The sequence below is a fragment of the Marmota monax genome, unplaced genomic scaffold (assembly GCF_021218885.2).
Source record: "Marmota monax isolate L192 unplaced genomic scaffold, Marmota_monax_Labrador192_F-V1.1 WCK01_AAM20220418_F8-fsc00180, whole genome shotgun sequence".
Lineage (NCBI taxonomy): Eukaryota > Metazoa > Chordata > Mammalia > Rodentia > Sciuridae > Marmota > Marmota monax.
In genome coordinates, this window is record NW_026693881.1 from 2,290,481 (window position 1) to 2,311,357 (window position 20,877).

Below are 20,877 nucleotides of genomic sequence, written 5' to 3' on the forward strand. Positions count from 1 at the left end.
AAGCAGCATCAAGCATAACTATTAGACAGATTTCTCAAAGGAATTTTCCAACCATTGCATTTCTCACACACACACACACACACACACACAACTCTCTCACTCACACTCTCTCTCTCTTTCTCCCCCCCCCCCTCATCTGTATGATGTACTTTTTTGAAAAGGGGTCTACAGAAGTGAGGTTTATTGTGGACAATAGGTCTCAGAATTTCTTGTTTCTCACAAGGACAGAAAGCATCTTTTAATACAGAAAGTGCCAGGGGGACTTCAGGCTACCACCCTGCTCAGGCAAGTAGTAGATGGATTTAAAAGGCCATCCTAAGAGTAGGTAAGGACTTTGGACATTGCTCTAACAAGGGGAAGCTACTGAGGAATTTTTAGCATGAAAGTAATGCAAATGGATTTTTATTTTTCAGAAATATCATGCACACCGAGGCACAGTGTTGTACACCTGTAATCCAGTGGCTCAGGAGGCTGACGCAGGAGGAACTCAAGTTCCAAGCCAGCCTCAACAACTTAGCAAGGTGCTAAGCGACTCAGTGAGACCTTGTCTCCAAATAAAATACAGAATAGGGCTGGGGATGTGGCTTAGTGGCTGAGTGCCCCTGAGCTCAATCCCCAGTACACCATCCCCCACCCCCCCCAAAAAAAAAAATATCATGAAGAAGCAGTGCTGGAAATGGTTTGGGAGTGACAGGAAGGCCCACCATGTAAGATGGAAGACCACCTCACAGGGGTGAAGGCCTCATCCCACGGAATGAGATGACATAAGTGCAAATGTGCCTCAGCTTGTGACGGCTTCATTCAGGATTTTTCCATCTTACCGTGGCGCAGGAGTGAAGCGCATTCTGTAGAAGCTGTACTGTCCCAGGCTGGTGATATATGGTACACTGCCCTCAAGAGGCCAGGCAGGCAGGGCCACGGCTGCCATCAGGCTTGCCACCAGGGCCAACGGCCATGCTCCAGGGCAGGCAGCTCTGCCGCACTGCGATACCTGGCTAGGACCGCTGCAGTGGGCTTACATGGGTCTAATCCCTGTAAACCAAGGAGCATCTGTACCTAGATGTGAGTGACGTTTACAAGGTAGAATGCACAGTATTTGGTGTACAGACTGAACATGGTAAAAAAAAAAAAAGAAAAAAAAACAAGTAGGGAGGAGTGAAAGATGAAGCTCAGGTTTCTGCCAAGAGAATTGTATGCATAGCACCATCAGGGACTGAAAAAGGACACAGGAGTAGGAACACTGTTCAGAAGGATGACAGAACCCCAATGAAGAGCCCCAGTAAGCAATGGGTTGGACGCATACAAAGCTCAGCAAACAGACCCTGAGTGAAGACAAACATGGAAACCACCAACAGAGAAAAGGTAGGGAAAGCCACTGAAAAGGGAAAGATGGCCCAGAGTGGATGAGGAAAAGGGCCAGGCCAAGGCCAAGGCCAAGGCCAAGGCCAAGGCCAAGGGGGATGTGAGAGGCACGGAGGGAGTGGCTGAACTGTGGACACTTGGGGGAACCGAGGAGGGCGGGTGGCTACTCATGACTACAGTGATCTCAAGGCAGCCATGTCCCACAGCAGGAGAGCTAGCAAGACCAGCAGACCTGAGGTGGGGACGAGGGGAACGCCCCACCATCCTGCCCTTGGCAGTGGCTTCCAGGGTCAGCCTGCCGCCTTCACAAAGCCAGCCGCCATCCAAAATAAATAAAACCCAGTAAAACCGGACTGGCAAAACCACTGTTGCTCTAGTTTTCCTTTATTTAGTAGATTCAAAGAAGATACCAACTGGGCAGCCAAGAAAGTACAGTAGTGAAATACAAGGCTCACTCTCGCACCACTAACGCCATCAAAAACCCGTATCAGGACAGCAAGACACACGCTAACATCAGATGTAGTTTCACATGCTATAAAGAACAATAATTACGCTATTTGGTTCCAAGTTTTAAAAATACTATGGTATATGTGGTTTTGAGCAAGATCCTAAATTGCCATCCTGTTCTGAAAATAGTTTTTTTTTATTCAAGTGTTGACAGGCAAAAAATACAGTTTTAGTCTGACTTTACAGGCACACACCAATTATCCTGTTTTTAACTTTATTTGAACCGTAAGAGTATTCTTGCAAAGCAACAAAAATGTGCAGAACTGAGGTCAATTAATAAGTAGTTTCCAAAAATCTACAGAACTTCTAACTGAGCAATATCAAAATCCCTATAATTTGTGATGAACAATAACAAAACTGAAGATTTTTTTTTCCAGTTTCAACTAGGATTTCCCTAAAGATGAAGAGATTCTATGTGGTTCATCTGTATCACCGGACAATGCTTCTTTAACAGTGAGTCTGTTGCTCTATGTATCAAAAACATCCACACTCAAACCACATTTTAGCAAAAAGCTAATTTCAAAACTGAAATTGCTGTCCATTTCTAATTGCCTCCTAGGAACATAACCTAGCCTAGAGTAGGTTCTATGCTTTAGTCAATAGCTAGCATTTCTCCAAATAAAAATTACTAACAGTATCACAAGAATAGTGCACCTCAGAGCTGGGGTTGTAGCTTGGTGGTAGAGCGCTTGTCTAGAATGTGTGAGGCACTGGCTTCGACCCTCAGCACCACATAAAAATAAATAAATAAAATGAAGGCACTGTGTCCATCTACAACTAAAAATATTTTTTAAAAAAACAGTGCATCTCTTTATATTCAAAACTCATCTGATGCCTGTCCACTGTCATCTGTCATCAGCTCACATATTTGTGCGGGAACACACTGCCTCACCACGGGGTTGGTTTAGTCACCTCCCAGCACACACAGCCCGATACTGGTAACCAGCCAACTCTATAGAGTCCAAGCACAAGGAATGAAAAGGGAATTAGGTTCCTTAATATCTTGTGTCGTGGGAAATAACCAGCAAGTGGCATATTACCCCACCACCCTCACTCGTCCCCCATCCCCATCCACTGAAGAAGTAGACCATTAGATCCAAGTGGGAGGAAAATCTGATGAAGATAAGGCTGATCAAGATGGAAAAATTCTGAGGGAGGAGAAAATAAGAAAGAACGATCAAAGTAAAATGACTAACAAGAGAATCTTCAGCCAAAAATAATAAGGAGGAATGAAATATATAATAATAAAGGAATAATGTCAGATGATAACCAAGCAAGAGAAGTCTGTGGGAAATAAATTTAATCTCTTCACATTGATCCCTAACCAGAGCTTCCAGAACGATGGACAATCCAGGGCCATGTGGTCACCCTGTACCCCCCAATGCTTGTTACACCAAGTATTTTTGTCCCCAATCAGGATTCAAAGACTACCATCATCTCCATGCTCTGCCAAGGGACACATCAGGGACAGGGGCTGAAGAGAAAGCTGGGACAAAGAATGTGTGAGGTACTGGGTTCAATCCTCAGCACCACAGGATGGCACAAAACAAGTCTGGTTTTGAGGCTAAAATTAACAAGAGGGAGAGAACTATAGATGCGCACCACAGTGCAGGCACAGCTCGGGTTGCTGGTGCTGAGTGCCACCAAATTTAAAACTTTGTTCTCCTCGTACAATTACTTCTCAGCAAGACCACCCAAAGAAAATGCAGACCTAAAGGCCAAAATGATGGACAGTAGTGAAAGTGAGCATGACCATAACCATCACAAGCACACTGTTCAAGCAACGAGCAACGGGCAACGGAGCAGCCAGCGCACGAGGAAGGCTCCAGCTCACCGGGAAAGGTGCTCGTCACGCAGTCCGCACCCCGTAAGGAAGCTGCTGACACATACGTGGAACATTTGCACAGCCAATTATTTGTATAAGACAGGAAGTCTAAATGCTTCTATCAAAAGTGCTCGTCTCGAGAGTGGCCTTCACTTAAATAATAAAAATCCTTTAAAACAAAAGGAAAACAAAGATCTCCTTCCAAGTCATTGAGCCTTTACCTTAAATTTAATGTATTTCATTCAACAAATTTTAAAACAATCCTTTTAGTGCAGAGCACTAAAAGGGGAAGCTGCTCCTGGTAAGCAGAAGGGACAGTGGCAAAAGCCTGCTGCACTGTGATGGGAAGAGCACAAGTTTGGAAGGTCAACAGGAAGGTCTGAACCCAGCACTGCCATTCGCTGGTTCTGAGACCCCAGGCAAAATTTCCGAAGGTCAACTTCACTGTTTTCAGATGTGGAACAAAACCTACTTCAAAGGGTTGTTCTGAGGGGCTGGAGTGTGGCTCAGTGGTAGAGCGCTCACCTAGCGTGCATGAGGCACTGGGTGCGATCCTCAGCTCCACATAAAAATAAAAAATACAGCTATTGTGTCCACCTAAAACTAATATATATATATATATATACATATATATATATATATATATATATATATATATATATATATGTATATATATTTTAAAAGTGTATCATGTCTGGTGTGGAAGCTGAAAGACCTTTCATTTAAAAAAAAAAAAAAAAAAAAGGGTTGCTCAGTTGCTCTGTCTCAGGACAACTCCTACCCAGGTGGGTCCCAGGGCTAACAGGGACCCTTCTGACCAGTGTCATACCTCTTTTTCCCTCATGGTGCAGTCAACTCCCAATAAGGCCAGAAAGCTTGCCACCTTCACTGACCTCCCCAGCCTAGGGATCCAGAGCAGCCCATGCTAAGGCTGCCTCAGAGCACCGAGCCAGCCCCCGAGCCCAGAGGGAGCAACGGTCCAGGGGAGCTCGGAGAGTGGAACGTGCCTGCTGAACTTCTGTGCCTATGACCACATCACAGAGCCCAGGAGGGGCAGAAGCATCGCCAGGTGAAGGGAACGGTGACTGCAGTTCCAGACGCAGCCTGACAGGACACATGTCAGCCAGGCTGACGCACTGTGGTTCACCTTCTGATGCTAGTGTTTTAAGACCCTTGAGGGTACAGTCACAAATGTTAGCATTCCTAAGTACGCCCTGAACCTAGAAAAGTCAGAACCATTGAGTCAGGAAGGAAATACAGGGAGAGTACGAGGCAATGATCTGAAAGAGGGGTGTGTGCCTGGACTTCCTGCAGAGACGGGGAGGTTCTGAGATCTGCTGCATCCAATACAGCAGGCACCAACCACAAGTGGCTTCTGAACACACAGTGTGGCTTGCACAACTAAGACAACAAATTTTTTACTTACCTTTATTAATTTACAGTTCAATAGTCAAATGTGGCTATTCACAATGGCACAGAAGTGCAGGTTAATAACTTTTGCTAATTCACAAGGTGGTTAACTAAGCTTACAAAGCAAACACTCAAAAAGAGAAAAAAACTAAAATTTTAAAAACTAGCAACTTGATAACCCTCCTTACTCTGCACACAGTGTGCCTCACAAAGCTGAGGTCTTGGTCTGACCCAGCTTGTCTTGTCAGCTTGGGCTGTCACAGCGAGACACCACTTTCTCATGGTTCTGGAGGCTGGAAGTCAAGCCTCCATGGTTTTGGAGGCTGATTTGATTCCTGAGAAACCTACTCCTGGCTTGTAGGTGGCCACCATTTCCCTGTCTTCACATGACTTCTTCTTTATGCTCAAGTTTGTGTGACAGACAGACAAATCTACCTGTTCTAATAAAGCCACCAAGCCTATCAGATTAGGACCCCTCCTTATCTAATTTAAGTAGTCCCCAAAAGGCCTTATCTCCAAACACAGTTGTCCTAGGGATTAGAGCTTCAACAATGACAACCTGGGGAAGGGCACCGCCAGCTCACAGCAAGGTCTCCCTGCTGCTCATCAACTTCCTCAGCCTGAGTCCCAACTCTCCACGCACTGCATTTCTCGCCTTCACACCCTCCTAGAGGCTCGGCTTTCTGTCTGTACATCTCAATCGGACTTTTACCCTGACTGTGACCCCTCTGCAATTGACCAAGATCATAACTTGGTTCTTATCCTCAAAAATTGCTTCTTATTTTTTTAAACAGACTGTGGAGAAGAGGTAACTTGCAGGACTGCGAGCACTCTCCTCAGACAGGACTCCTTGTGCCAGGTATGTGGTGTAGGGACACATGCCTGCAATCCCACTTGCCTGTAATAGCAGTTTCTCAGGAGGCTGAGGCAGGAGGATCACAAATTCAAGGCCAGCTTGGGCAACTTAGTAAGATCCTGTCTCAAAATATATATATTTTTAAAGAACTGGGGATTCAGCTCAGCGGTGAAGGGCTTGTGTAGCATGTGTGAGTCCTCAGTTCAATTCTCAGTATTACCAAACAATAGACAGAGACAGGGGCAGTATGTTGGCAAGGCTGTCCCTCGCAGGCATATGGGGAGAGCTCCCACCACCACACCTGCTAAGAGGGAGTCACTGTTCCTAAACTATCTGTACACTGTGACTTGTGCCAAGCATCTGCTTTCCTTCTAGAGTCTAGAATTTGGTACTTGCTAGGCAGAGGATGCATATGTGACCGAACTCCAAATAATCCCCATCTCCAGTGGGATTCCCGGGTAGACATCATTTCACACCCGTTGTCACAGCTCATTATGGAAGAATGAGTGTGTCCCATGTGGCTCTGGCAGGGAGGGTTGCTGGTTCCCTCTAGTTCACCCTCTCTACCTTTTCCCTTTGCTTATTTTTCTTTATACCCTTTCTCTGTTTTTTTTTAAAAAAAAAAAAACACACGTTATCACGAGGACAGCTCTGTGCGGGTCCTGCGAGTCCTAGTCGGGGGTGGTCTTGAGGACTCCAACACATTCATCAACCCACTTACTTGACTCACGTTCCCGAACATCTACCTCTAGTAAAAAGAACTCCATATTCCCATAGTTCAAGCTCACCAGGTTCCACTCTAACCACGACTCTGTCGCCCTGCCCTTCTCCAGTCTCCTTCCTACCATCAGCACACCAGCACAGGCGGAGATGGCATCAACTCACCACCTCAACGCTTCCACAGCTGGAGTCAGGGAGAAGCTTTTCTCTTTTGGGTGTGGTGCTGAGGACTGAGCCAGGGCCTCAGGCATGCTAGGCAAACACTCGACCACTGAGCCACATCCTCAGCCCAGGAGCAGCTGCTGTTGCTGCTGCTGCTGCTGCTGCTGCTTCTGCTGCTGCTGCTGTTGCTGCTGCTGCTGCTGCTGCTGTTGCTGCTTCTGCTGCTGCTGCTTCTGCTTCTTCTTCTTCTTCAATAAAAGAGTTTTCTAATTTAAAAAAGGAAACAAACAAAATAAGTAAATGAGTACCCACGAGCCCCTGTATGCTTAGTCTCATTTTATTTGACCTTCCTGCAAGAGTAGGAACTGTAGAACACCCCCTCATCTCATCTAACAGGTTGCTCCTCTACAAACACCCTTAAAAGGGCAGTCCATGAGTTTCTGTCTGCCACCCCTTCCACCCCATTTTCCCTAGAACACTCCAGAACTATATTTTCCACTTGTGATCCATGACTGTTTTCAATTTTAGCCTCCTCATTCATCCCAAACCCTAGAACTTTACTCCCAAGCCTCCCCCAAAATAAGTACATCCTATTTAAGTCATTGATTGCTCTTCTAGACATTTTGTTAAAAAAAAAAATCGTCTAGATGTGTTTGCTTTATAACTCAGCTGAGCTGTCCATAGCTACTATTGTCACAGCAATCCAAACTTACAGAAGACTACTTGAATGCATTTCTCTGCAGTTCTTCTTGGTGTTCCAGCCTATCCTGACCCTCTTCAGTAGTTTGGTATTACAGTAGAATTCTGTGCCATGCTATTGACAGAGCAGTCATTCAATAAACATCGACTCAATGAATTATATCATCATCCATCTATCAGACCTGCAGCAAAACAGAATGGAACACCAGGGGGTAGCCTAGCTGCAGTGAGGAATATCACCAAGAGCAATCTCATTTTGTGAGTTATATAAGAATTAAATTTTTCCAAAATATAGTTTAGAATAACCAGTCAACCAGCAGGGGAAAATTTTGATGGATGAAAAAATTTAACCTTAAAAATTAAATCACAAAAGGAAGAAAGAGGAGGGAAAGATGTTTTTACACAGGAATTTCCCTATAAAGATGACAAATCAAACTGACGTTTTTCACTCCTTCTTACTTTTAACAATAATAAAAGAATCTAATTTTAATTTTTAAGGCATAAATTCACAAGTATAGGAACAGAAAAAGAGAAAACAGCTATAGAATTTGTAAATTAGAAAGTGGATAGTAACTGAATACAACAGAAAAAACAAATCTGAGGGGAACACTGATAAAACTGACCCATTTTATATCACCAGACCCTGCAAAGTTCAGGAAATGAAGACATTTAGAAACACAAAAAATAACATGTAAACTAGAATACTGAATGCCGAGACACCCCTCCCCATCCCAAGCTTCTATCTCACTCAGGCCCTGGGACATTGGTCACCTGAGTTACAGATGATAAGCAAGTCTAAGGAGCCTGCAAGTGAAGATCTAAAGACACAGACACAAGGGGATTCTCTAACTCAGTCCAGCCAATCACCTGCAAGGGAATCTAAAAGTCAGGAAGTGCCATTGGTCAGCATTCGAAGCTGTCAATCACCTTTTAGTTTCCTGTCCGCATTCACAGCAGCTAACCAGACACCTGAAAAAGTCTCTAACATGAAAGATGGAAACAAAAATATGCAGAAAATCAATAGGGAAGTCATGGGGGGGGGCTTTAAAAAGAAAATCTAACATAAATATCTTTACAGTGGAGAGGAGAGAACCCATATTCATGAGACAAGGAGGAAATAGCAGCAAAAGGAACATTTAGAGAAATGATCTCAAAATTAAAAATATAATTATAGAAATGAAAACTCAATAAAAGGGAAGAAATTTAAAGCCGAGATATGTCTTAAAAAGTACAGCATAAATAAAGACGATAGAAAATAAGAAAATTAGAGGATCAATCCTAAAGGCAGAGTTCCAAATACAGGCTGCCCAAGAGAAGAGAGGCAAGATGCAATCAACAAACGTTTTCTTAGAACTAAAAACGAGTTTCTAGGTTGGAGGTACTGTCCAAGTTCCCAGTATAATGGATGGAAAGACATCGACACAAGGCAAATTATCATGAAATTGGAGAGACTCAGGAAAGTAGGAGGAAAGGGAACATCGCCCTCCCAATTCTGAAGGAAAACGATTTCCAAGCTGGGATTCTGTACCACCTATCAATCAAATATGACAAGAATAATGACACATTCAATAGACAGGGGCCAGAAATAACTCACCTCTCACACTTCCTGTTTTAAGGAGAAATTAGAGGATGTGTTCCACTAAGAGGAAAGTGAAAGTCCAGAAAGAGGGCACAGTGAACAGTGAAAGTCCAGAAAGAGGGCACAGTGAACGGCTAGTGAGAGGGCAGAGGGCAGAAGGCAGCACACCCCACGGCAGCTGCAGAGACGAGCTTTCAATAGGGAAGAAAGGGGCTGCTTGCACCTGTCCAGATTTCCTCAAGATATGGAATTTAAAATAAGTGCAAAGAGTTAAAAAACAATTCCATAATCTCTTAAATGGGGGGGGGGCAGAAAATAGGAGCGAAAGGGGACAGCAACAGCATGGTCACTGTGCTTTACTCTAGTTTTTGAGGTAATGGGGAACAAACCCATGGCCCTGCACACACAAGGCAGGTGCTCTGCCGCAGAGCTACATCCCCAGCCCTCATTTTATTGAGACAGGGTCTCACCAAGTTAGTTGCCCAGGCTGGCCTCAAACTTGCAACCCTTCTACCTCAGCCTCCTGAGGAGCCGGGATTACAGGTGTGCACCAGCATGCCCAGCAGGTGTTGATTAAAATATCCCAAGTTCCTGTGAATACAACAGAAAGCAGGTGACTGTGGCCAGGGAGTGAGGAAGAGAAGAGGGGAGGTGTGGATGTGGACAGAAGAAATGGGAGGGACCACTGCAATGGAATGTCTTTCCTATGGGATAAAATGCTCTAAACTTGATGGTGGTGAGGGTTGCACAATTCTGTGAACATACTAAGAATTCCTGGATTCTACATTTTAAATGGGTGAATTGTGTGATACATGAATTAAAGCTCAATAAATCTGTTTTGAAATAAAATATTTAGCAGTGTGTATGAAAAAGAAAAACAAAGTCCTCCAAATAAAATAATACCGTATTAACTATGTTCTGCTTTCACAAGTCCAGCTTTAGGTTATAAGTCTCCTGATCAGAAACACATTTAAGCAACTTAAGGAACAAGTTTAAATGAGGTTCTACTGTCTTCTTTTGACAAATGCTGCGTCTCTCTGACACAGTGTGAAGGGCAGTTCCACAGTCATTTAACTGCTCTGTTACCAACTCAGGCTTCCCCAGAAGTCCCACCAGGAGAGCAGTAGAGGCAAAGGGGACTCTAAAATGCAGTCCCCAGTGAGTGCTGAAAAACAACACCTCCCCATAGACACAGGGAACTGTGCAAAGCCCAGCTCAGGAGCTTCCAGGGGACCCTGTAAACGCAACATGGAAAAACTCATACGAGAATTCACAGGAAATCAGGGCACAGAAAGTAACTCTGGAAAAGTCTACATGGCCAAGCTGATATCTCACTAGCAGTCCCATCAGCAGAGACTAAGAAGCAAAATAAATTCCAGTGGCTTTGAAGGGCTGGAATCTAGTTGAAAGACAAGATGGCAAGAAACATGTTCAAAATCATTCAGAATAAAATTCCTTCCTGAAACATAGAATTCTAAAATGTCCTACTAGTAGTATAACCCTTGACTAGCAATTGTTTTCAGTTTTTTATTTATTTATTTTTTGGGGGGTACCAGGGATTGAACGCAGGGGCACTCAACCATTGAGCCACACCCCAGCCCCATTTTGTATTTTATTTAGAGATAGGGTCTCACTGAGTTGCCTAGTGCCTCACTTTGGCTGAGGCTGGCTTTGAACTCACCATCCTCCTACCTCAGCGTCCCGACAGGTGTGTACCACTGGGCTGGGCAGTGTCCTTTTATTTTTTTCATAAACCAATGCAATTGGATTTCATTAACAGCTAATTTTTGCCAAATTTAGTTCTAAAATTCATTTAAGTTAAATGACCACAAAGAATAAAGTATTTAAGCTGTATTTTTGCATTCCTTCAATTCAAAAGCAACAGGATCAAATTTTTTTCAGGTTGTGAATAAACATGCCGTACTTCAGGCTAAAACCATATTTTATTCCAAACTTAGGAGTAAAAAACACAGCTCAAAAAGAAATGACTTCTCAACCTTGAATTCAGGGGCATTAATATTAATGACATTCTCACTCATTTCAAAGGCATGTCCCAGAGTGTTTATATTATGAAAAATGGGTCTGCGGTATCATCGTTGGTCATGTGAAATTGTTTAATCTGAGGTTTTGCTAGATTTGTAACAGCTGCACCCATGCTTACAGCTGTGAGTGGTCTTCACAGCATGGCACCCTGGACAGGCTTAGATCTGGTTGGCATGAACATGCTGTACTGGTCAATGGGTATATGAGTTCAGTATTTCTATAGCTACAAGTTTAGTCAGAATAAAGTTCTGTTTTGGATCAACAGTATACAGCCAATGCATCAGGGCTTTCAGAAGATGATGGTATTGGTTACAGAAGGGCAGGACAAAGGCTTCCATTCATACACAAGCATCCAGAAAATGACTCAACTTGAGTTTGTGGAATTCAAATTTTGTTTGGGAAAACGATATGCATATCAAATACACCGTGGATCTAATTTGTTTTCTGGCATTTACTGAGGATCTCAGGGCATGTTACCAATCAGAAACTGGTTAGGCAGTACTCAAATCCTTCCAATGTCTCTATTTACACAGTAGAAAGGTGCAACAAAAAGCCTGTCACAGGTTTGCTTGAGATGCTTCCAGAGGAAGCTCTGGCCACCCTCAGACATGGGCCTACTGGTGCCACAAAAAGAGAAGCAAACAGGAAGCAGCTCCCCTGGGTCATAGTCAACAGCCTTGCCACTAACCTCAGTTTCCTTCTCTGTAAACATTTCAAAGAGAAGTCATTATTGAAGATGAATGTCTTCAGCTACAATCTATTGAAGTCTGGGTAACCAGAATTGCTCAGCTCTTTTGATTGCTGAAAAGGTAATCATGCAACAAGAATTAAGACATTTAAAGGGATGTGAAAACGTGAGAAACCAATGAAGTTCCTCAGAAGTTCCATTTGGGCAATCTCTTGGGAACTCCCTAATTCTGAGTCAAATTAATGTTTTTTGAAGAGATCCCACTCAAGTTTTCTTTCTTTACTTTACTTTTCTTTTCTTTCCTTCCCTCTTTTCTTCCCTCCCTCCCTCCCTCCCTTTCTTTCTCTCTGTGTGTGTATGCATGTGCGCACTGGAATGAACTCGGGGCCTCACTCATGCTAGGTACTCTACCACTAAGCAGCGCCCACAAACTCTATTTTCTTTTTTTAAAAGTGCCTATCTTACCTTAGTACATATGGTTATTGTGAAACTCACATAAAATCTAAATGAAAATAATCTGAAAAGTACAAAGTACTAATATGGCATATGACTAATGCTAGAACTGAACCAAGAAATCAAAGAAAGTGTGTGTGTGTGTGACGGGTGGGGGGAGCCTGCTCATAAAACCAATGATTTTTTTTATTTTTATTTTTAGCGTAGAGGACACAATACCTTTATTTGATTTATTTATTTTTATGAGGTGCTGAGGATCAAACCCAGTGCCTCATACATGCTAGGCAAGCACTCCACTGCTGAGCTACAAACCCAAACCAAACCAATGCATTTTTAAGAATCCATAAAACAAAAAGGTCTGATTTCTAAAGAATACATATTAGTTTTCAGAACAAATAATTCTCCTATAGATAAGAAATTTTTAACTCACCAGAGAGAATAATTCTCCCAATAGGTAAGATAAATTTGTTCTAATCTATCCATTTTTTTCTAAGTGTTAATTTGACAACAAAATGCATTTCAAAATTATGTAAAAGTTAGTAAATTACTTTGGACAAAGGTCATAAATTCAAATGTCCACATGGATAAAGCATTCAGATGAGCTCAAGGCCACGAGAAAACACAGCCAAAGAAGACAGCCAGGAATCAGCTCCTGCCAGCTGCTGCTCTTAAAAGAAGCTCCGCAGTGCTGTCAGACCACTTTTTATTTTTAAAGAGCTGCAAATGTAGATTGTTTCTAGGGTGAAATCTCTTAATGTTTAAATGTTAGTAACTGGCTCAAAAAAACCTTAAAACATTATGCACAAGTCACATGAAACACATCTGCAAAGGTGATAAGGTATCTGCTTTACCAGCTCTACCTTGATGGTTTCACAGAGAGCATTTCATAAACCATCACTAATCATCAGGAAAATACAAATCAAAACCACAGTGAGATATCACCTCACTCCTGTTAAGAAAGGCTACTATCAAAAAGATAAGAGATGGGGATGGAGTTGTAGCTCAGTGGTAGAGCACTTGCCTTGCATGTGTGAGGCACTGGATTCAATCCTCAGCACACATAAAAATAAGTAAAGGCATTGTATCATTATGCAACTAAAACATTTTTTTAAAAAAGATAAGCAATAACAACTTCTTGGAACCCTTATATACTGTTGGTGGGTATTTATATTGCTACAGTCATTATGGAAAACAGCATAGGTGTTCCTTAAAAAAATTAAAAAATAGAACTTCTACCATATTCAACCCACTATTGGATGTATATCCAAAGGAAATGAAATCAGTCTCCTAGAGACATCTGCATTCCCATAAAATTTACTGCAGCACTATAGCCAAGAAATGGAAGCGACCTAAGTGTCCATCAACTGATGAATGGATAAACAAAATGTGGTACATAATGCACAATGGAGTACTAGTCAGACATAAAAAGAATGAAATCCTATCATTTGAGACAACATGGACAGAACTGGAAGTCATTATGTAAGGGAAATCAGCCAGCACAAGAAAAACAAACACCCATGATCTCACTCCTGTGGAATCTAACAGCGTGACCTCACAGAAGTTGAGAGTGGAAGGATGGCTACCAGCAGTGAAGAGCAGGGGACAGCTGATGAGGAAAGGGTGATCAGCAGGTATTAAGTTATGGTTAAATAGGAAAAATAAGTTCTGCATTCCATTTCACAGTATAATGACCACAGATAACAACAGTATACTGTATATTCTAAAAAGCTAGAAGAAAGGATTTTGAAAGTTTTCTCATGAAGAAAGGACAGATGTTTCAGGAAATATGCATGTCTGCCCTGACTGGAACACTACGTAAAGTATACATGCATCAAAATATCATGAGGCACCCCATAAATATGTACAATTTTATGTATCAAATAAACAGACTGATTAACTGGTTGATCAAATAACTGTGCCAATATTGGAGAGAAAATCAGAAATCCTCATGCATACCAGGAATTTAAAATTTTAAATACTTTGGTAAATAGTCTAGAAGTTTCGTAAAAAGTCAAACCTATACCTACCCTGTACTCCTACATTTTTACCCATGAGAAATGAAGGCATATGTCCATACAACTTGTGCATAAACATTCATAGAAGATTTATTTGTATAGAGAAATACTGGAAACTACCCAAAATTCCATAAAAAGGTAAAGAAATATTGAAACAATGGAATACTACTCAGCAATAAAAAAGAAATGAACTACTAATACAATGGACAATTCTCAAAACAGTTATGATAACTGAAAGAAGATGGGCCAAAAAAAGAGTACATAATGTATGATTCCTTTTGTATAAAATTCTAGAAAGTCCAAATTAATGTATAGTGATGGGAAGCAAATTAGCAATCATCAGGGATGTGGCTGGGAGAGGGGAATAAGAAGGAAGATGGGAAAAGAACCCGAGGAAATCTGTGGGTCGGTGGCGATGGGTTCATGGTGTATTGATATTTACAGGGCACAATCTGAGGCTTCTGACACAGGTGCCACTCAGTGTACATCAATAACACCTCAATATACAGTTTCAAAATTAACTAATGTGTAACCCTTCAGCTATAGCCACTGCAGCCAGGATATGATGTAACCAAAGACGGTTCTGATTCAGCGCAAGAATATTTTTTAAGATGTCCTGTTTTCACCATTCTGTCTCAAAAACAGACAATTCTCCAAAATTCAAATTACTTTTACATCAAATGACACTTAAATTCTTTTAAAACCAAAATTACTTAGTACAATTTTAAGTATACCTTGTAGAACTAAATAAAGATACCAGAAAATGTTATAGTGAAATATATTCCCAGCTCTTAATTCCTCCAAAGGAATGTCACTACCAAAATTCAAGATACTTTATTTCTTTCTTAACTTATAACTACTCAATTTTTTAAAAAATCAGTTATGTATTTCATATAAAATATTTTTATTTTTGTATTATTCTTAAAACTTGCTGAATAGTTACAAAAAATACCTATAGATTGAGATACTTATCATCAAGCAAAACTTTGATTAACTATGTCAACTTTTTAAGTAATGACTAAGAAATCTAATGGTCAGAATTAGAAACACTCATCAAATAAGCTAAAACGCGCTCTGGTAACTTTGCTCAAGCTATATGCCCAGTGCATATGCAGGAAGACCGCCTTCTGTAATTTGCCAGGAAAAGCTATTCGTGGAAAGCTGTCCCACAGAGGAATGCTGTTATTAAATCACTTAACGGGAACCCTGGAGTCAACTGCTGGCCTTGGCCGCTGGCCGCGGGGTTCTGATGACCGCAGGACACTAAGGAGCCTGAGCTCCGAAGCATGCACCAGCCTGCACTGCAAAAGCACGCAAACCCCACACCCGGCGCCGGACACGTGACACCGGCACATTCCACGGGCACAAGCCAGGGACCCAGAGCAGGGCACAAGCCCGCGAGATGGCGCGGCACGGCGCGTGCCCGGAAGCAGGCGCTGGCAGGTGCACCTGCCCACTGCAGCCGCGCTGGGGCGCAGACCTCCAGCTGGTTGATCCCCAATTCCCACCAAAAGAAATCTGGGTACAGAGGACTTCACGGGCGAATTCAATCAGATATTTAAAGAAATACTACCAATGCTTGGCAAACTCAGGCACTTCCCAGCTCGTTCTAGGAGGGAAGCTTTTCCCAAGGGCGTCCTAAGACTCCGTAAATACCAAATGTCAGAGCCCGAAAACTACTACTGGGCGATACTCCTCAAGAACATAAACGGGTGGGCTGCGGCTGTGGCTCAAGCAGCAGCGCGCTGCCTGGCATGCTCGGGGCGCTGGGTTCGATCCTCAGCACCACATACAAATAAAATAAGGATGTTGTGTCCACCGAAAACTAAAAAATAAATATTAAAAAACTCTCTCTCTCTCTCTCCTCTCTTTCTCTCTTAAAAAAAATAAATAAACCAAAAAATCCTCAACAAAATATTTCTAAACCAAACCCAGTAATATATATATATATATATATATATATATATATATATATATATATATATATATAAAACATATATGTTATAATATATATAATATATATTAAAAAAGGATTCTATAAGGATTCTATGATATAACACTGGTATATCAGTTATGATGTAATAAATCATATTAATAGAAGAAAAGAACAAAATCACTGGTCATCTCAACAAACAGAAAATTCTATAGGATTCACCAAAAAAAGAAGGAAAATAAAACCCTGCTGAAATCAATAATCAAGGTTAGCAAGGTTGCAAGATACATGTTCAACAAAAATCCATTACATTTTTATATACTGCTGGCAACAATCAATCCAACAATGAAAAATTTTTAGATCATATTCACAATAGCATCAAAAACAAAAACTTCAAGATAAATTTAACAAAAGAAATTTAAACTAAAAATTACTAAATATTGCTGAGAGAAATTAAAAGATCTAAATGAATGAAAAGTTTACATGATCCTGGTAAAATGGCAATCTCACCCCCAAACAGATCAATAGATTCAACAGAGCTCCAATCAAAATCCATCACAGCAGGGTTGTTCTGGAGAAAAATCACAAGTTAATCCTAAAATTTATATGTCTAAGTAACCCAGAATAGCCTAAATGATTTGGAAAACCGAGAAACACATTAGAAGACTTAAACTTCCCAACTTCAAATGTACTAAAAGCTACCATATGAAGACAGCCTGGTGGTAATATAAGAGCAAGCATACAGATCACTGAAACAGAAATGAGAGGCTAAAATAACCTTACACTTATGGCCAATTGATTTTTTTTTTTCCTTTTGGCAGTACAGGTAATTGAACCCAGGGATCCTTGCATGCTAAGCAAGTGCTCTATTACTGAGGTACAACCCCAGCCCATTTCCTATTGTTTTGCAACAGAGTCTAGCTAAGATACCCATGTGGGCTTTGAAGCTGAGATCCTCCTGCCTCAGCCTCCAAAGAAACTCAATAATAAACTGTGCCACCACACCCAGCTATGGTCAACCGATTTTTGACCATGGTGCCAAGGCAAATTACATGGAGAAAAGACAGGTTTTTTTTCCAACAGTGTTGGGACAACTGCATATCCACATGCAAAAAGATGAATTTGAATCCATTCCTCAGGGCATACATGAAACTTAAGTGAAATTTGATAACAGCCTTAAAACTGTAATTCAAAAAAAGAAAAAATGATGAATTGCACTTCTCAAATTTAAAAACTTTTTTTAACATGATGAAAATGAGGACAAGTAACAGAGAGAAATTCTTTGCAAAACACATATCTGATAGTGGACTCGTATCCCTAACACGAATGTTTATGACCTCCTACAGTAATAAAACCAAGAACCCAATTAAAAAAATGGAGAAAATATTCAAAAAGACGTGTTTAAAAAGACACAGAAGAGCTAATAAGCAAATGCAAATGTGTTCAACATCATTAGCTAGTAGGGAAATTCAAAATAAAAACAATGAGATACTACTTCAAACCCACCATGATGATGATTATAAAAAAGACATAAGTATTGGTAAAGATGTGGCAAAGTTAAAATCCTCACACATTGCTGGTAAGAATGCAAATGATATAGCCACATAGAAAACAGTTTGATTATTAAAAAGTTAATCTTATTTTACAACCCAGCACTTTCACTCATATGTATCTGTCCAAGAAAAATAAAAACAGGAGCTGTGGCTGTGGCTCAGTAGTAGCGCACTTTCCTGGTATATGTGAGGCACTGGGTTAGATTCTCAGCACTGCATACAAATAAATAAAGGTCTATCAACAACTAAAAAAAAAAAAAAATTTATAAAATAAGTAAATAAAAACATGTCTAAACACCTGTCCACATCACAGCAGCACTACCCATAATATATCCCTCTGGATACGATCATTTTTAATGAAACATTGAAAATTCAACATAGCTCTCCTATAGGTGTTCTTTCATATTAAACAGTCATTCAGGAGCCATAAACAAGAACAGAGAATATGCATATATTAGGTTAAAATAAAATTTTAAAGTCATTTCATACTGAACTTTACCCTGAGGCTCTACCACTCTCCGCTTGGAACTAGAGCTCAAGTGAGATTCCTCTGGGTCTCTCTGTGGCCTAGACAATCAGTCCAACTGTCTACTGGCCAGGCTGGCCTCCTTCTGTAGCTGGTTTTCATAAATACAAAATTTGTATAATTGTTACTGGAACTACTTGCTGAAATGTGGAACTGGTTTAAAATACCATTTATTTTAAAATGCTCATGCACAGTTTTATACACATGCCACAACATATCTTCCACATCCAGCCAAACAATTAAGTCAATGTGTTTTTTTTTTTTGAAGGACAGGAAAAAAAAAAAAAAAAAAAAAATATATATATATATATATATATATATATATATATATTTCATATATATATGAGAAATCTTCCTTTTTAAGGCTGTAATAATTTTTAAAGTAATGAAGAGGAACATGACAAAATGAAAAAAAAATTAATTGCTAGGTATAATATACAAAATATATAAAAGTACAATTAATACTTTTATACCAAAGTACAATTCTAATTAAGTAGGGTACAACTTTTACTCTAGGAGGAGAGGTGAAACAGCCCTTTGATATAAGCAGGAAAACAAATTCTTTTTTGATGCAGTTTAATGGATAAAGTCACAGTGAACATGTTTTCTATCTACGTTTATGAATGAATGATCACCACACATGGTATGAATTCTATCATCCGTAACAACCTTCCCTTGAGGGAAGCTGTGCGATAGAGTTTTGTGCGGTCTATTTATCACTAAAGGTAAGTGACAATCATAAATAGCTTAAGTTGGGTGGCCTAAAAGTGCTCTGCTCACTGATAACTGGCAAGTCAATCACATCACAGTTTAGATGTGTTCAATGGAGCACAGGCTAGTCGGAAACCAGAAGCACAGGAGCTTTCAACCCGTTTCAGATTAGAACAAAACAGAGAAATTCTTTGCAAAACACATATCTGATAGTCTGTGCTTCTTTGATGCAGGCACATGCAGATCTTTGCTGGAAAATTCCTTGGTCCCTTTCCTTAAGATTCTAGTCTCCAATTTAACAGTGTTTTCAAAACTCCAAATTCCCCCCAATCCGGAGCCCTAGCCCCTACAACAGCATCACCGAGGTTCAAGCTGTACATGCACCCACCTAAAAGATAAAAAGAGCAAGCCAACAAACTACACCCCTAAAAACCACAGAAGAGCTTTGAACGCGATTTGCCCTGGCATTCAAAGTAGGAGTTTCAGACGAGCGCCCACCAGAGCCCGCCCCTTCCTCCAAGGGGGCCGCCCCTGCCGCGGCGGGCTAGAGGACCTGGCCAGCTCTGGAGGGCGACAGGCTAGGACGCGACCTCTGCACAGACCCTACGGACCTGAGACAAAGAAATACACCGTTGTTCCTCTCCTTTGAAGAGGACCCAGGCCCCTGCATTCAATGAACAAAAAAGTTCCAAAACACCGGCTCCCCCTCCCGCCTCTCTGGGGAGCCCTGCCGCATGACCCCCCCCCGCCCCCCGCGGCTCCACCGCTCAGTTCGCCCCGCCTGCGACCACGCCCCTCCCCAGCGGCCACGCCCCTGCGTCTTCACCGCCCGAGACCACGCCCTCGCCGGCCAGGCCCCGCCTCCGGCTCCACCCCTGGCTTCGCCATCCTCCCCAGCGCGGCCCTGCCCTTCCGCGGGCTGGCACCGCCCCCGCAACGCTTCCCCGGCCCTCCTCACACCCCGAGCCTGGCGGGAACCCGCTCACCCACCCAGAGCGCGGGCGAGGCGGACGCTCTCGCGAGTCTTCCCTCCCTTCCCCTCCTCCTCACCCCCTGCCCCAGCTGACGCATCGGCCAGACCCTGAGGGAAGCAGCTGCCTTCCCTCCATTCTGCGGCCTCTTTCTTACCGGGTGGTCCTCGCCAGAGCTGCTTCAGCAGTTTGGGCTGTGGCGGAAAGGAAGCCACCGCCCGGGTTCTGTGGCTTGAAAACTTGGCTTGGCCTCGTCTTGGCTTTTTGTTTTGTTTTGACTTTTTTTGGAATTTTCCCGCGGCCTCAGCAGCGGAGCTGCGCGCGCACACGTGCCCGCGGTGCACTCTGGGCTAGCAAGCCGCCCCGTGCGCCCGCGGCCTCGCGGGAAAGACTGGCGGGTCTGGGGGCGGGGCGGGCGCTCAGGGCCTGGCGGAAGTGGCCTGGCCGGGCGGAAGTGGCCCCGCGGCGAGTGCAGGGTTGGGCTGCCGGGGGTTGTGGAAGGGCTAGGGTGAGAGTCCTGGGTGCACGCAGCTTCCCACTGATATTTGCCCCATTGCTTTAAGATTCTGTTCACAGTGCAAAGGAGGTAAAATGGAAATTAGGACACTTTATCAAGGGAGCGAAACTTCTAAATAGGGTCTGGAGTAAGACTTCCTAGCTGTGTCCTCCGCAGCAAAAAGGCACCTTTCTTCGGTTAATGATTCCCCTCCCCCCCTACAAGCGCGCCACACCAGACCTGGTCCGTGTAAATCAATGGAAAGAGTATTTTCTACAAAGTTCCGTTCATGTCTGTGGTCTTAGCTTGTGCTGGATTACGTTTTATTCCAGAATTTAGTAATGCTTGAGCGTTTTTCATCGGTGTTT

The 20,877-nt window shown here is 42.3% G+C and overlaps 1 protein-coding gene across 2 annotated transcripts in view; it reads right to left on the reverse strand.

Annotated features, from left to right (window-relative positions):
- Fancc (FA complementation group C) overlaps window positions 1-20,401 on the reverse strand; it is a 187,682-nt gene extending 167,281 nt beyond the window's left edge. Inside the window, exons 1-2 of one of the 2 annotated variants that reach the window (XM_058585144.1) lie at window positions 20,171-20,400; window positions 6,846-7,108 (exon numbers count right to left, since the gene is read on the reverse strand). The gene's annotated coding sequence lies outside the window, so the exon portion shown is untranslated. Of the gene's footprint in view, window positions 1-6,845; window positions 7,109-20,170 lie in introns of both variants that reach the window. The other variant, XM_046462729.2, reaches the window with a different exon arrangement.
- Window positions 20,402-20,877: the final 476 nt, after the last annotated feature.